The following is a 17,781-nucleotide window of genomic DNA, read 5'->3' as shown; positions in this document are numbered from 1 at the left end:
GATCCAAACCCATCTTGAACCTATTTCTACCTTCCTCCTGAACCACCTCTCGGTTAACGTGTTCCATATGTTTCTTTCCCTGATGGAAAAATAGGCTTTGCTTTTATTTCAAAGGGCATCATTGAAAAGTCTGGGGAACAGGGCTTTGTTCTAAGACAAACAAGATTTGGGGAGTTCTTCTAAGGAAGCAATCAGAGATAAACAGAAAGATTTCTATACAAGATGTTCACTACAGCATTATTTATAATAGTGAAAGAGCGGAAACAGCCTAAATGGCCAGCAACAAGGGGCTGGTTCAATAAATTAGGATCTACCCACACAAAAGAAGGTTACACAGCCATTAAAAGTCATGTTTTTGAAGATTATTTTATTTTGTTTGTTTTTTTAAAGATTTTATTTATTTATTTGAGAGACAGAGAGAGAGAGCACAGAGGGAGAGGGAGAAGCAGACTCCCCACAGAGCAGGGAGCCTAACTCGGGGCTCAATCCCAGGACCCTGAGATCATGACCTGAGCCGAAGGCAGACGCTTAACCCACTGAGCCACCCAGGCGCCCCTGAAGATTATTTTATAGAAGTATCCAACCTCTGGTGAGCCCTTCAGAGGCACCAGGCGGCATTGTCTGTGCTTTACAGGTCTTACAACAGCCCTGAGAACAAAGTACGCTGCTTGCGTTATCTCTGTGTGAAATGCAAGGAAACTGAGGCGCAGGCAAGCCAAGGTCGCACCGCTAGGCTGGGCGTTGCCCTGGCACCCCAGAGCTGCACGGTGACGTGACGGACTGCAGGATGCTGCCTCCCTCTCACACAGATTCATGGGGAGTGGAGGCAAAGTGCTGTGCTCCTTCCCACATCTGCGGGGCTGTCACGAAGGAGGGCAGATCGGGCTGCCGCCAGAGGTGTGGGGGGGTCTTGGCCAGGCAGCTCTCACAAGCAGTGCTGACAGAGGAGGATAGAGCCCAAGTGACATCCCAGAGGTGGCAGCATGTGGGGGGGCGGGGTTTAGCTAACACGGAGGGGGCAGGGACAGCTAGCACATCAGGTGCATTGTAACCGCGCACTGGAAACCAACAGATACCCCACGGGGGACTGGGCTGAGGCCCTGCAGTGTGCGCCAAAGCGGGGACAGTAATCATCAAAACTGCTAGCATTGGTGAGCCCATCCACACACCATGCTCAGTGCTTCTCTGGGGCTCTTATTCAATCCTGAGGACCCCTACCTTTCTTTGAGCTGTCATTATGCCCATTTCACAGGCGAGAAAACTGAGACCTGGCAAGATTTAAGTCATTTGCCTGTAATTTCGACCAGTAAGCAATAGTGCTGGAGTTGAAGTGTGTGGTGCAGAGGCCACATGCTTGGCCACTGTGCCACCTCCTCCGTCCCGCGGGGGCGGCCTGCCACGCACGGGGATAGGAGCCCACGTTCGCCCCCCAGCAGCCCGTGCTGTTTTCTGTTCCATCAGCTACAGCTGGCCTCCCTTGCTATTCAGGGAACCCATTTCCATAGGAAAACGAGGGCAGAGCCTCCTGGGTTTATGAGAACCCCCTGGGAAGCCCAACACGAGAGATGGGAGAGGGGGAAGATCCCTCCACATTTGGGGAAAACCACCAAATGATTTCTGGTTCCTCACGCTAACGCTGTGTGAAGTCCAAGGGGAATCTGAAACAAAGGAACACCGCAGGCCCACCCCAGAAGTCCTGGGCCCCTCCTCAGCCCCAGGCTGCTGGCTCCTCACTGGGTAGCCTCCTGCCCTAGGGCCTCACATGCTTCCTCCAAGAGCGGCCACCTCCTACCAGACCCCTGGGCTCTGAGCCTGACTGCTCCCCAAGCCTGCAGCAGAAGGGCCCAGCCCTCCCACACCCCAAAGGCAAGCTCCTCTCAGACTCTTTCATGGTCTGCGTTCACTGTCCACAATAGCAAACATGGGGATTTTTCTGGGTTTCACTTTCATGGTCTAACTCCCTTCTTGAAGAGGTAAATGGAGGTCTCTGTGGATGCTGGCTACTGTGTATCTGGAGGGCAGCCTCGCTGGAAAGCCCCGCAACCCACCCTACCCACCCCCCTGGGGTAAGGGTCTCCATAGAACAGACAGCCCTCAGGGGCCAATCCAGTGCCAGCACCCCACTCACTCACAAGCACACCCCCCAACAGACCCACAGGAGCCGGTTCTGGAGCCACGCTGTCTGGAGACACCCCCTCTCTTAGCCACAGGCCCCCTGCCCCGAGACCATGAATCTGCCCTCGGGGCTTAGCCACAGGGCCTGCCGCGCCCCCCTCACCCCCCCGCCCCAAGACCAGCTCCAGGAGGGAGATTTTGTCCTCGCCTCTGCAGGGCATTTGGCAGGGAGGAGTAGGAGCCGGGCAGCGGGGCATGCCTCTACCAGAGAGAGCTGACTCGAAGATGGAGAGAAGAAAGAGGAAGAAAAGCCGTGGGACTGGGAGAAGGGCCACAGGCATGACTCCACAGTTCCTGATTCTAGTTCCTCTGAGGCAGGGCTAAAGTTTTCACCCCTGGGTTTTGTGAAATGCCACCCTATCCTTTCCACAAGGTCATCATTTTGCTTGAGCGAAATGTCCCTTGCAGCCCAACGGGCCCCAGCTCGAGCAGCCTCGACTAGACCACCGTGGCTGGAGGAGGCCATCCCCGCAGAGGGCGGCTCTGGAGACCTGGGCCCTGGGGGAGACCTCTCATGGCTTGGGGGCCCTGTCCTCTCTGGAGCAAGGGAGGGCTGCGTGGGGAAGTTTGGCACCCAGTCTGTGGAAGCTCGGTGGCGCTCTAAGGCTTGCTATAGGATGGGTTCAACCTCCGACAAGCGCCTTTCACGTTGGCATCTAGGACTTCTGCAACCTGCCTCCCCTGGACACACTCGCAATTGCCATACAGGTGGCCAAGCCTGATCAGTCCTTTGTCTCGTGCTTCTGAGTCTTAAATAGCTCCCTGATACATACAGGATCAAGACCAAGTTCCCTAACACAGCGTTCAAGTTCACCATCTACCTCCTGCAGCCTTCTCGCTCCCCATTTCAGATTCTGTGTCTTAGCTGGACAGAACTGCTTTTGGCTCCCCCCTGCATGCTTTTGCTCATTCTGTTCCCTCCGCCTAGCGTTCCCTTTGCTTGCATCTCTGCCTTGCTAACTTGCACTCTAACTTCCCAGGCTGGGTAAAAGGGGCTCGTCCTCTGGGCTTCCCTATGTCCTGGCCTCGCTCAGCCTACAAAACTCAGACCAGACTGTGTGGTAACTGGCTGCTTTCTTGTCTTTCCACTGCACTGTGGACTCTAGAAGGGCCAAGATCACAACTTCTCGGCTCCCCAGTGCTGTGTTCCGTGTAAATTGGCTTCTATCCACTCACCCACCCCATCTTGTGGTTACTCCTTCCAGCCAGAGATGAAGAGTTCCAAGAGAATGTTCAGGTCACCTGACCCAATTTTAGAGAGGATGAAACTGAAGCTCAGAGAGGTTCGTAGTGACCCCAGGTCACAGAGCTAGGCCTGAATTAGAAGCAGCACTCTCTGCTTCAAACCCCGTGCCCTTCCCACTACACCCATCATTGATCAAACCGCTCTGGCCCTGCTCCGTGTCCGTGCCATGATGAGTGTCTTTAAATGAGGGTATCCCATTTGGGGCCATCAACTTTTCTGAGCTCCAAGAAGACTCCCAATGTGCACCCTGGGATCAAAATTTGGAATTAGGTTCGCATGCTTCACTGATGCCCTCGTGTGGGTGGGCTTCTCACCTCGATGCCTTCATGCATGCTGTTCCTTCTGCCCAGGTTCCCACAAGGATCCTGCTCCTCATCCCCGCTCCCTCATCAAGAGCCACGTCAAGTGTCCCCTCTATCGGAAGCTTTCCAGCAGCCTTCCTGAGCTTGTTGTTCATTGCCTCCTTGCCTCATGCCCAGTGAACACATCCATTTCTCTGGGACAATCCCTGGCTACCAAACAGAGCTTGGTCCCTACCCATTTGCTCAAGTCTGTCTCCTAGTAGACAGTGATCAGTGTTATTCAGCTCCTAGCCTAGAACCTGGCTTATAATAGGTGCTTAATCGAAGTGTGTTCGGAGGAAGAGGCAGGGAAAGGATGATGTTTGCAAAGCATCCCGCATTGAGAAAGCCCACTAGCCCCATGATGGGGCCCCATTTGATTTCTCTACAGCTTCTAACAAAGAGCTGGGAACACAGTAAAGACGTGATGCTTAGGGATACAGGGAGTCCTTAGCCAACAAGTGGCCGTGCTCCCCAGATCAGCGGCCTGGAGCATATAGTTCAGCCACCCTCTGCCTTGTCATTCTGTTCGGTGGCTCCGTCCCCTCCCAAGCCTCCCACCACAGAGCTTCCCATGGCTTCCCAGTTCCTTGTGAACCAGGGTGTCCTGGTTCAGGATGTCAGATGTCACCCGGCAGGCGGAGCCAGCAACCACATCCCGTTCGGCCTTACTTCTTAATGAGTCCGCCACAGTGCTACTCAGCTGTCGCCTCAGCCCCTCTAGTTTCCAGCGGTCCGGCCATGCTGCCAAGCCACACCGATCAGTAACGCGGGGCCACTGCCCCCGAGGTCTGCTCCAAAGACCTACCAGAGAGATGACAATGGCGTCCCCAGGAGCCACCTGCCATTGCCAGGTCAGCCCAGGGCTCGGGAAGCACGGCAGACTGGCACACAAGGCGTTGAGGCCCAGAGGGGCGCAGCCACCCTTGAAGGACCCCTGCCCCAGCTCAGGTCCCGCTTTCCCCCTGCCCCCAGTGAGCGACAAAACAGCAACGTCCAAAGCATCTAATCACGCCCAACCAACCCTCTCTCTCCAGCTTCCCCTTCGAACTCACTGACCTCAGAGCTGCTCTTTCCAGATGGTGAAGGTGTCATATGACAGAGCTCAGAGGTGGCCACGCACCCGGAGCTTCCAGCCCTCCCTCACCACAGAGGCCAACCTCCGGGCAACCGCCTCTTCTCTCAAGAGACACACTAGAGTGGCCGCCAGCAGAGAGAGGGGGGCTGGCCAGTTAAGACCTGAGTTAGAAGCCTGGCTTTGCCACCAAATTGCTGTATTTGTTTGGGCAAGTGGCCCCATTCCTCTGGTTTCAGGTGGCTCCCCTCCCAGGGAGGGTGGTGGCTTCATCGAGCTATCCATTTCCTCTTTCCTCCTTCCAGGCCTCTCGATAACCAGAAACTACAGTTCTGCGGCAGGGATAAAGCTAAGGGCACTAACAGTAAAGCTTCCTCCCTTTCTGCAAAAATAACAAACCAACAAGAAAAATAGCAATATTTCTATTTAGTAACTCTGTGTCCGGCAGCCCTCTAGGCGTGTTTCCTTACACAATCTCCTCTCATCTTCACGGAAATGCTGACAGGTGCGTATTCCTATTGTTCCCGTTTTAAAGATGGAAAAGAAATGCTCCAAAAAATTCTGTCTTTCGTCCGTGGACACACAGCTGGAAACAGAGAGAAACTAGATCTGAAACGGGGCAATTTATCTGCAGAACAAGGACATGTTAGAATTCCATTCTTTTCCGCATCGGTCTGACCTGCTCAGCTTTTCCTTCCCCATAGAACATTTATAAAATTCGATTGCATCCTTGGGCACAAAGGAAAAAATTTTTTAATTTTAAATTAGAGATTTTATAAGTCACAATCTCTTACTGTAATCCAGAATTTTCAAATAAAAAAAATAATGTGGCTGAAAATATCCTCAACTACTTGGGAACTAATAGACACAGTTCTAGATAACCCACGGATCAAAAGAAATATTAAAATGAAAATTAGGGGCGCCTGGGTGGCTGAGTCAGTTAAGCGGCCAACTTTTGGTTTCAGCTCAGGTCATGATCTCAGGGTCCTGGGATCAAGCCCCGCATTGACCTCCATGTTCGGTGGGGAGTCTGCTTGGGATTCTCTCCCTCCCTCTCCCTCTGCTCCTCTCCCATGTGAGCTCTCTCTCTCTCTAATAAATAAATCTTTTTAAAAAAACGAAAATTAAAAACCATCTAGAAACAGAGAAAAGGGGAACATTTTATTTCAAAACCTATGGGATCCCCAAAAAAGCTCAACTCGGGGAAATTATGGCCCGAAATGCCTTCTTATTAGAGAAGAAAGACTAAAAATAAAGGAGCTGAATACACATCATAAGGAATTAGAAAAAAATAAGCAAACAAAAAAAGAAAGTACAACATGGGAATTGATCAATAGCTGAAATTAATAACACGGAAAATAAGAGAAAGGGATACAAAATGCACGGAACAGGTGCTTTGAAACCAGAGCTGGTGGGAGAGGACAGTGGTGTCTCGGGGCAGGCAGGGGCCCCCTGCTCCATGCGTGCCCTCCTCGTGCGGGCCCCGCGGGCCAGCTGTGGGCTCCTGGCGCTCGGGGTCCGCCCCCTGGGCGGGTGGCTTCCTTCCACCTGGCCAGCACGTGGCCTCATCTGGCAGTTTGACTGCCCACCCGAGACTCCTTGGACTGGAGTCGGGAGCATTTCCTCCCAGAAATAAAACTCCTCCGTCTGGGCTTATTAGGCAAACGAGTCAGTTTTGTGTTTTCAGCAATGAAAGCTGCTGTGGTTTTGTTTTCTCTCTGTTGCCAGGAGTCAGGAGGAAGCCTGTGGTTAGACATCTTCGGGTGGAGACGTACACAAACACAGCGGCTAGAAATGAGCTCCTCGCATTCAGCCCGCCCTGCCTGGTGGAAGGAGGCTAATGAAACTGAACGCATGGAGCAGGGGGAGGTGGGGAGAGACACGGAGGAACGCCCAGACCTGCAGCAGCACTCACCCCTCTTCTAGTCCCCAGCCGGCAGCCTCTGCTTCACATTCTGACAGTGGGATCCTGCGGATCCATTTTCTCTTCCAAGGATGAGGCAACCCAGTTTGCCCTCGCTTGGTCCAGAGACTGAGTTTAAAAGATCCCCGTGAACTGAGTGCCATTCTCAGGAGATCTCTCGGTAGCAGAGCCGTGGCAGGTGCTGCCGGCCGCCTGCACTGCAGGTCCCAGCCTCTCCCTCTTTTCCATCACAACCCTGGACTTGTTCTGCGGGGCAGCACGCCCGGCCACAAGCGCTCACACCTCCAGCCTCCCGTGTGAGCTAGAGGCTGGCCATTTGCTTGCAGTTCTGGCCAATGAGCTATTGCATTTCCAAGAAGACTTTCCCCTTCCTAATATAGGTGCCACTCTTCCTCGTCTCCCTTCTTTGTCCTGCCTGGGACTTGAACACAGGCCTGGAGGTACGGCACCCACGTTGGGTGTATAAAGTAGCAGCATGAGGATGAAGGTAGAGCGGAAAACCAGAAAGAGGCCAGGCCCTGGATGGTATAATGACATCACCTTCTGCCCTGCCCTGCACCCACCCCATGGGCTCCTTCTGTCAAGGGAGAAATAAAGCTTCAGCTGTTAAAACCACTATGGCTGGCAGTTCTGTTACTTGCCCCTGAATGTATTCCTAAACAAGAACTTTAGCTTTTGTAGGGTTTTCAAGACGTTTTCACCCCATCTTCTTATTGGGTCCTCACAGAAATTCTGCAAGGTGAATCAGTGTTTTTCTTCACATTTTTAAATGATGAAACGGGCCCCGAGGATATGATGAAATGAGTCAGACAAAGAGTCAAGGCCCGAACTCCAGGACTCTGCGCCCCAGTCCATTGCTTTACCCCCCAAAATTCCTTCTTGCCTACAAGTAGTTCAGGGCTATCTTCACCCTCGCTATACCTCACCCCCCACACACAGAAAGTGGAAGTTCCTCAGCAACCAAGGAGCACGTGAACTGAGCTTGGTCCCACTTGCTAGGGCCAGGAGTTTACACGCTCTGTTATTTGAAAATCCATTACTTCCGATCAAAGGATCTGGGTTCAAGTCTTGGATTTCCCCCCTTAACTTGCTATGTGCTCCTGGGTGGGAAAAATCTCTGAAAATCTCCCTGCCCATCTGTACCATGAGAATGGCAGCCCTTCTCCTCCAGAGGCTATGATCATAAATTCAGAGATCTATGATAATATATGATATATGACAATCAGCTCAGAGATAGTAATCTCTAAGCACTCAGGATGTCAGGGAGAATACTTGGTGCATGATAAAACACTGATGTCCTTATTATGGGGCTGTTATCATGATGACTTTGGTCTGTCTGGAGGCTGTGACTCCTCCCTCAGCTTGGCCCTCCTGTGGTTGACGTGTAAATTACGGATATGTTTCACATGCTTTCATGACCACTGGGCACCATTTGTCAACCTCATGAGAGCCGAGAACGTTGATCTCATGAGCATACACCCTTAAGAAAGGATAATGTTAGTGTTAATAATACTTACCTGCCCATTACACGAGGCTATTTTATTTCATAAGTTCTTCACTTTTTTAGTGACCAAAAATTATCCATTCATCCACTTTCCAAAAAAGAAAAAAAATTGGATTCCATGCTGGAGACTCTCAGGGTTGAATGGGACTTAAAAACCATCTGGTCTATCCCGCCCTCCCACACCAACCCCCTCCCCATTCAGGCGGTATCTCATCTTCATGCCCCATCCCCCCCAAATCCCTGATGGGCATCTAACCTCTACTTGCTCACCTTAGAGACAAGGAGTTGGCTGCCTCCTGGGGCAGTCCATTTCTCCTGTGAACAGTGTCTGTTAGAATACTCTTCCTCCAACAGACACGCCTTGGCAACCACAAGGATGTGTTCTTGGCAAACCTCTAATACTGTGCACACTTGACTGTGTAGGATGGTGACTGGCAGAGTCAGTGGGGGATGAAGAAGCCCACGGGAGGTGTGACCAAACAGGAAGTGCCATCTGTGCGGCATGATGACAGGGAGGGAAAGCGCCCATCAGCCGCCCTGGGTGGCTCCGGAGACAGCTTTTTCCTTCATCACATTAAAGAACTCAAGAAGAGCAATTACTCAGTTAATTTTGATGCTCTGAGCATTCTCTGGGACAGGCCAGGCGATGCAGCAGGGACAACATTGAAACCTCAGGGGCTTCGTAGAATGGAAGTTGACTTCTTGCGTATAAGGTGCAGTGGGGGCTGGGAGACCCTCCCCCATTCTGCATGCCGTCTGGAATACAGGGCCTCCAAAGTCACTATGGCAGAAAGGGAAGGAGGAGGCACTTCAACTGTTAATTGCCTCGCTCGCAGCCTCTATTGGTCAGCACAAACCGCGGGCCCCAACCTAGCTGCAGGGGAGGTGGGGAAGGGGGCAGTAGGGGGGGCATGGATTGTGTGGCAGGTGCTGTCTCTCCAGCCTGCCTCCCCCCAGTACATCTCAGGGTACGCCATGAGAGAAAAGAGGGTGAAGTGAAGAAGAGGCGCCCAGGGCAATGGAAATGAGCCACACAGGTGAGGAGGACTTTTGGGGATGGTCCTCTGCCTGCTGCTGGTCACCCATCATCCCTCCCATCGCCATGTTTGCCACACGCACCCCCTCCAAAACCATGGTCCTGGCCTGCTCTGCTTCTCCTCAGCCAGCTCCCATCAGAGCTCCATCTTGGCCATCCCAGGTCCAGGGAGGATAGGAGGGGACAGACAAGTCTGGGGAGACCCGAGAAATGGGGGAGCATCCTGGCTGGCTCAATCAGTCCCACTTTGTAGGGAGGCATTTGGGGCAACACTAAAGTGGAAAGAAAACCGAAGAGGAAGAAAGACGGGGAAGAGAAGGAGGGACGAGAAGAAGACGACACAGATGTTAAGTCCACGTGTGTCATGGAGATGCAGGAAGTCGAGAGCGATGGCATATCTGGTTGACTGGATGCCGGGAGGGTTCGGGGCACCTTGGGAGAGTGAAAGTTCCTAAAGAAGATTCGAAGCACAAGATAAGGAGATAGAGGAGTAAGCAGGGACCTCATCCCTTTTCATCTCTTTGAGAGATGTGCAGGAAGCCTGAAAACCCTCTTTCTTTTGCTTGCCAGATCGTGCTGCTTTGAATGTGACTTCATGTAGAAACTGGGTCACACGGAATCCCCACATTTACTCGGGTTACACGAATAAAAAATCAAAGGGGACCGAGTAGCGTATTCCAAAGGCAGGTAAGGCAATTGCATAAAAGTCAAGAGGGGGCTACAATTGTTCGGAAATATATGAATATGCTTCGGTGATGCCAGGGGACAGAGAAGAGTATAGAGTGACAGCCAGGAGCCGCTCCCACCCCCCTACCCCCCACCCCTGCTGCTGTGTCGGAGAGCCTGGTGGGTTGTCAGCGACCCTTTCCCTGACGAAGGGTTCCGGGCCTGAACTCCATCTCCTGGATGCAAACTGACTTGGGAGAACCCCCTCCCTCCTCATTGTACCTCCACTTGCGGAGGCTATGGTAACATGAGCTTCGCTGGCTGCCACCTCCCCCTGTTGTGACTCATAGGAGACTTCCTGTCAACTAAAAACCCAGCATCTTTCGCTTGTGCTGTTGACCCAGGTACCCCACATCCTGTGTGTGTCCGGTGGGTAGTCTGAACCCCAGTGCAAGCAAAGGTCTCTATTGCCCTTCATCTTAGGATGCATTCATTTGGGCCCGAGGTTCATTTCGGCCCTGTTGAAGTCCTTTTCAAATCCTGCCCCTCACCTCCGCCAAAATGTCCACCCTTCCCGCTTTCCCACATGCCCCTCGATGACAAGGCAGTTCAGGGCCATGGGTGAATCAGTGCCTCAGGCTTTGGAGTCAGACTTACGTGGCTTCCAAATCCTATTACATCAATGGCTGTGGGAACTTGGGCAGGCCACTCACCCTCTCCGGGTCTGTAACTGGGGTAATTAATACAACCTATCTTACAGTGATGCCATGAGTCATCTAGTTTTTGGTAAGTGTTGAACAGGAGGTGGCCAAAGACGGGGTCCCTTGGCCTACCCCATCTAGGCTGCTCAGCTAGGCTCATGTAGCTAGATTCATCCATTGCACTTGCACACGTGGATATATTGTGAGGAAGAAGGCCAATTCCGCATGAATTTTCAAAATAAAACTGAAGATTTCTAAGGTATTTCCTATCTACCTCTAGCATAGGATCCTCAAACCTGCAGGTTCCAAAGTCACTCTCTGCCCTTCGAAAGCCACCCTACTAGACAAAAGAGGCCCAGAGGCTATTTGGATTCATAGAGACCAAATGGTGCTTCCTGGCTCCCTCAGCACTCCAAGAAAGAAGTCCAGCCCCCTCAGGCTTCAAGAGCTGCCTCTTCCCCTGGGGCACACTACCACCCCACACCACCCTCTCCCCAGCCCCAGGAGCTCTCCCGGTGCTCAGGAGTAACCACCCCAGCAGCCAGCCCGCTCCCTGCCACAATCGAGAGTCTAAACTGTGGCTACCCTGACCTTGATCTTCGGCCCCACTCCTGGGCTGGCAGGGCAAAAAAAAAAAAAAAAAAAAAAGCACAGGACTTGGAGAGAGACATGCCTAAATTCAAATCCCACTCTCTTTCGCCAGCTACCAGTCTCAGGCAATCTCCCACCCCTCTGCGATCAGATCTTCAGAACTGCAAATTGGGACCATCCTCGCTGGTGGTTGGAGAAGTGATAGGGCAGGGTGTCCTCAACCACCCTGCCCCATCACCCCCCACCCCGCCTCGATTCCTCCAAAGTGTCAGATTCTCTTTCCTTCTAATTTTTCACCTGCGGGGCACAGAATAATGAGAAATGAAAATAGCCGGCCATCAGGAGACCTGACTTGGAGTCCACCCAACTCACAACGTGATCGTCAGGTCACTTACATGAAGTGCGCCTCAGTTTCCTTATCTTTATAACGAGGAGGTTGAGTTAGAGGTCGATGATGTCAGCCTCCAGATCGCATGCCTCTGTGTGCCAGTCACGCCATGGATGCCACTTATGAACATGAACCTGGTAGCTCAAGGAGGCGTTATTACATGAGAGGGGGCGGTCACAGCACTCAGGAGCATGGGCTGTGGCAAAGGCTGCTCGACCTCATCCCCCTGCTCGCCCTTCGGCTGCTTTGGAATCTAACACAAGTGACTCAATGTCCCCGTGCCTCAGTTTCCCCTCTGCAACTAGAGTGGTTATGAAAATTAAATCAGATCCTTTTCACAAGGGCTTCACCCAGGGCCTAGCACACAAGAAGACCAACATGAGGGGTGCCCCCAGAGGATGTGAGGTGTCAGAAACCTGCGTAAGGTACCCAGTGCAGGACCATGCAGCTCCAAGACTGTGCCCCGGCCCTTTGCAGAATGCTGTCTGTACATGACCGTGGAGGGCCCTCCAGGAGCATCTCTGGTGTTGACCCTGGAGTTGGTAGGCTTGTAGCTTGGTGCCCAGGAAGAAAGGATGTCAAGGGAGAGGCATGAGTCTCTGGGGAGCTAAAGCTTCCTCCCATACATGGCAGATCACCAAGACCGAAGTAGGCATGCCCATAGAGAACACACACACACACACACACACACACACTGCAGAGCTATTTCCTCAGCTCCATCAGCTCCAAGGCTCCATCCCAGAGCCCGGGGCTGCTGCAAATAAAGCTTTGAATCAACAATCCCATCCGTATAGCTGCCTGGGTCCCGGCCTCTGCTGAGTGCTGTGATGGACACATAGAAGAATACTCTTCAGTGCCATGTTCATCGAGAACTCGCTATGTGCCAGGCCCTATGCAAGGCACTGTGACTTTAGAGGTAAATAAACCAGGGTCACCGGATGCATGTATGAGACTGGTTGATGGCCCAGCACAGAATACCGAAAGATGAGTCCAAGAAACTCTTAGCAGTACAGGGGCCATAAGCTGAGTCTTAGAGTCCTAAAGTGTCATCATCATGGGGACAGGGTGGAGAACAGCCTTTCCAGGAAGGAGAAACAGCTTCAGTTCTGCATGGAGGTAAGAGACACCCTGGCCTACCTGGAACTGGGTGGTGGGGAGGGCAGTGAGGAGAGACAAGGCTAGAGACCTAAGCTAAAGGTTTTCGCCTTATCTTATGTCAATGGACAGACACTGAAGGGTGCTAATAAGGAGCACATGGAAAGAGAGTTTTGAATCAGATACCTGGGAAGACTTCCTGGAAGAGGTGGCTTTTGAGCAGTTCCTTAAGCAATGGCCAGAACTTGGAGAAGTAGAGATGGAAAGGAAAGCCTTCCAGCCTTCCAGGGAGAAGGCAGTGAGTGGGCCAGGGCATGGAAAAGCAGGCATGGGGCCATCTGGAAAACAGCCAGGCCAGCAAGAGATGGAATGAGGCTGCATGGAGGGCTCCCAGAAGGTCAGGGAAGGAAAAGAGTACTTTGGGCAGGTAAGGGTCAGAGGAAGCCTTATAAAGAGAATAAAGCAATCAGTGAATCAATCAATCCATGAGTAGGCCTTGATTTGAACCACCAAGTTTAATAGGTTTATGAGCATGGGTGCCACACCCAGGCAGGCCACCTCTGCCCATCCCTACCCCACGTCCCCTGCTTCTGCCTTTTCACCACACCTTCACCAAACCTGCCCATCAGGATCCCACCTCTTTGGAAACCCACAAGGAACCTCAGAGTTAATCTTTTGAGCTAATCAAAAGCCTAGATTCCATACAACCTAAGCCCTTAATGTTCTATTTGAGAACACTGAAGCCCAGAGAGAGGAAGTGACTTATCCAAGGTCACACAGTGACACTTTCTAGTGCGGGGCCAGAACTAGTGCTAAGAATCCCAAGTGCCCTTCCTCTTAAACATCAGCCATCAGGGGTTCAAGGACTTCTCCAACCCAAAGACATGTCTTTTATCACAGAAACTTCTTTCTCAGAGGTGAATTTCCTCATTAGGACTGAAAGGAATGGATCTAGGCTAGCCATGCTTTAAGCGACATGACCAGTTCTGAAGAAATGCCTGGATAGCGCAGTACCGTAGATAGACCAGGTGGGTAACCAGCTTCCTTCCCCAGATTTGAAGCCGGCCTGAGCCCTAAGTGCAGCAGAGCAAGGAGGCATGAAGAGCTAAGAATTTCACCTGCTTGGTTTCGGTTTCCATAGAAACCTCATGGGAAAGGCAATATGAACCCCATCTTGCAGAAACTGCAATTGCAAGAGGCCAAGAGGTGGCCCAAGGCATGGAGGTGACAGCATCAGGGTCTGCTCTCCAGCCACTCTCCCCTGGCAAGAGGACACTGTCCCAGCTGGCTCGCCCATCACTGACTACCTTCGGGGCCTGGGCAACCTCCCAGGGAACATCTGTCCTTTGCCAGGTCAGTAACAGCCCATCAGAAAGCCCCTGTTTAATAAACCATGCATGCTAAATTATTGAAGGCATAGGAAAGTGCCATGAAGATTCAGGTCAACAGGAGTAGGGAGGAGGTGGACGATAAAGGAATATTAATTGAATGTCCATGAGCTAGTCATCCTCTTGGTTTTTATAGCAATCACACTAAGCCATGACCTCTCATTTTACAGAGGAAGGAAACTGAGGCTCGGAGGGGTTTACTGGCTGCCAGGGACAAACAGCCACTGAGTGGAGTCCAGCTGAGGCCGGGCTGACTCGTTGGCACTGTGTTGCCCCCAGAGCAGTCCGAATGGAGGAGATGGACCAGGAGGAGCTGAGGGGATGGAGAGAAGGCAGGGTCAGCCAAGGGGATAGAGGGGGTGGGCCGGGGAGAAGCCAGAGGGATGAGGTGGGGGGACTGGTGAGTCCGATTCTTAGCAGTGCCTCAGTTTCCCTAGTGAGCCTCACTTTCCTCCTGACAATTTTTACCAGCCCTACTGTGGCATGAAGCCGATCCTTGGAGGCAGGGAAGCTGGTAGCAAAAGAGAAAGTGAGCGACCTCTCTTCTCCCTATATCCATTTCGGGGCTAGGGCTTTATCACGTAAATGTGGAGGGATACAACTCAGTCCATCGCACCAACCAAGGAAGGAATTTAATAACAACATCATAGGAGGCTCCTGCCTTTGGCATTCCTCTCCAGCAAACCTAGCAAAGGCGGCACCTTCCTTGCTCCACTTGGGAACCCTTATAGAGTAGTTTTGCTCTCTGAAGCCTTTCTGCAGAAGAAGGCCCTGCGAGGGATTGGAGAAGCATGGGCCCTCCTGATTTGCGGGGGAGAACATTGCCTGGGAGCCCCTGCCTTCTCATGTCCTCCCCCTGCTGTGAGGCCTTATGCCCACCCCCTCTCTGGGTTTTGATTCTGCCATCTGCAACATGAGCAGGGAGAGGACATGGATGATTCCTAAGAAGCCCCTTACTCTTGCTTTACCTATCCATGGGGAAAAGCAGTCTTGCGGAGTCAAAAGTAAATCAGATCAGGCTAACGAAGAATGCCAGCTTCATTGCAACTCTGCTAAGACACCTCAGACAAATGACTTAACCTCTGAATTTCCCCTTCTCCATCTGGACATTAGGGTTATAGCATTACCTCCTTCGTGGGATTTCCAGAATCCCTGGGATAGACTGCATTCTCCACCCCTTCCTGTGCCCTTGGCCTTTGCCCGTGACTTTGTAATTCTTCTCACGATAAAGACATGGAGTCCATCCCCCTCTTTGATTCAGAGTTAGGCCATGTCACCTTTCGGCTAATGGGATGTCAGCAAATGTAAGGCACGCAGAGGCTTAGGAGAACACTTGAGTGATTGGGCTTCTGCACCCCACTGTCACCATGAGAATATGCCTGAGCTAACCTGGTAGAGGACGAGAAACCTGTGGAGTGGAGTCGAGTTGCCCCAGTCGTCCCAGAGGAGGCCAGCCAAGATCAACCAACAGCCAACTTATCCCCACACCTTTACGGAGCTCAGCCAAGGCCAGAGGAGCTCCCAACTGACTCCATAAATTAAGGAGCTAAATTGCTTTAAGCTTATTGTTTTAAGCCACTGAGTTTGGAATGGCTTGTTAGGCAGTACTAGCAATCCATAGCTGATACCCATCACAGGGTAGCATGCGACTGGTGCCCAGTGCGTGCTTTTCCCTCCATCATCCCACTCACCCCCATTCCCTCAGACACACACATAGTTCTCACCGAGATAGCTGGGAGCCGTCAGTCGTGGTCTTGGTGGGGATGCTGAGCTTCCATCTCATTGTTACTCCCGCCTCAGATTGATTACAGACGCTGACTGCTCAATTTTGATTAAATACTAAATCATAAGCTGCTTACAAAATGCCTGCAAAAAGCTGACATTTATGAAGTCCAATAAACTACTTGTAAGAACAGGAGTGCTAGATTGGGAGAAAAAAAATAAAATCTTCATCCAAACAAACATCGGTTGACAGCAGACAGATGGTCAGAATCCCTTACTTGTAAACTAGAAAAATTAAGATTTGGCAAGGGTTGTCTGAAAAAAACTAGCAAACATCAAAGTTTCCCCTTTCTATGCTGGTGTTTTTCTGGGCCCGACTTCAATATTTGCACAGGCTACTGCACGGAAAAGGTGTTGCAGGCCTCCGCGTCGCTGGCAAGGGAAGGCTAAGACATACCAGCAACGATTTATAGGAAGCGAGGTTGCCAACATCCCAAAGAGTGAGCGCTTAACAGCCAGCAACTGCACATTCCCATAAATCCCCAGAACTCAGCATCGGGCCTTCCCTTAATCTGCTGAGGTGGGAGGCAAAGGGAAGGCAGAATTTTCTAACTCGATTTTCCATTCGGATCGGCTTTCACAGGGGTGACTGTGAGTTAATCTTATGGGGCCTTCAGCGATCTTAACAGAAACGGAATCCAGCCTTAAAACCACAGGGCAGGGCTCTCCTCACCTTTGTTAAATCAAGGAATGCGAGTGCTAAGAGGGGCTTTGGCTTAGGCCCAAACAAGCCCCATAGGTCCCGAAGAAACGCAGGCTTTGACTGCCCTGGTCCTCATTTTTTTCCTGGCCTCTCCACAACCTCCGAAGGGCTCAGAGAGCGAGCATGTGTACGATGAGGAGGGCTTGTGTGCTCTTTTGGTTTTGCACTGGGATCAGCATAGTTCCAAAGATGGCCCGTGTGCCGCCCCTTGATGGCACTGTCCCTGCTGCCTCAGGTACGCGGCTAGCACATAAGCACATGACCTCACGCATCACAGAATTCGGGCCCACTGCTAGGAGAGCAGTATCTCATGGTGGAAAGATTGTAGACAGACATCGGGCCCAGGAACCAGACCCCCAACCATCTCTGCCTCCTTCTGGCTTCATGCACAGGACCTTCAGTCATGCTGAGCCTCAGGCTCCCCACCCTCCAACCGGGGGAAACCACACGTACTTGGCAAGGTTATTGAAGGGTGATACGGACAAGACGTGAAAGAGACAAACTCAGAAGCAGATCATTGCAATGTGTGGTGAGGGCAATGACGAAGTTATGCCCAGGGCATTACAGGAGCATAGAGAACACCTGGTCTACTAGGAAATGATGCCTGAGCTGTCTTCAAGGTTGAATAAGAATTAACCAGCAGAAAAGGATAGGAAAGAACATTCCAGAAAAAGCAAATTATTGCCAATCAGCTTCTGTTTGAACCCGCCAGTGATGGGTGTTTGATGGGTATTGTGTTTGAACCCCTTTAGTAACTCACAGCCTACCGAAGAATCCATTCTAGCTAAGAAAGCTCAGGCTCTTGGAAAATCCTTTCTTATAAAGAATCTCTCTGTGGCTTCCAATTATTGGCCTTATTCCCGACAGGGTGTATACTGAAGGTGGCTCTTGTGTTTTTACCTCTTTGGGTAATAGGGTCCAGCCCTATCAGACATTGCTTGTTCATCAGGGAGTAGAGTCGGAACCCTGCTTTCCCTACTGGTATCATGGCCCACTGTTCCAGGAGAACAGGGGTCAGAGTCCCAGAGATGCTCAATGAACCCACCCGGGGAATAAGTGAGCCCGGGATTGGAGCCGAACTTTAGGGTAGAGGGCCCAGCTCAAGGTGGAGGGTCTAGGCTCAGCTCAGCTTCCTTCCATGGGCCCAACACAACCGCAGTCTGAAG

This window comes from Neomonachus schauinslandi, chromosome 9 (genome assembly GCF_002201575.2).
Source record: "Neomonachus schauinslandi chromosome 9, ASM220157v2, whole genome shotgun sequence".
Taxonomy (NCBI): Eukaryota; Metazoa; Chordata; class Mammalia; order Carnivora; family Phocidae; genus Neomonachus; species Neomonachus schauinslandi.
The sequence above is the reverse complement of the archived record's forward strand: the minus strand, read 5'-3'. Positions refer to the sequence as shown.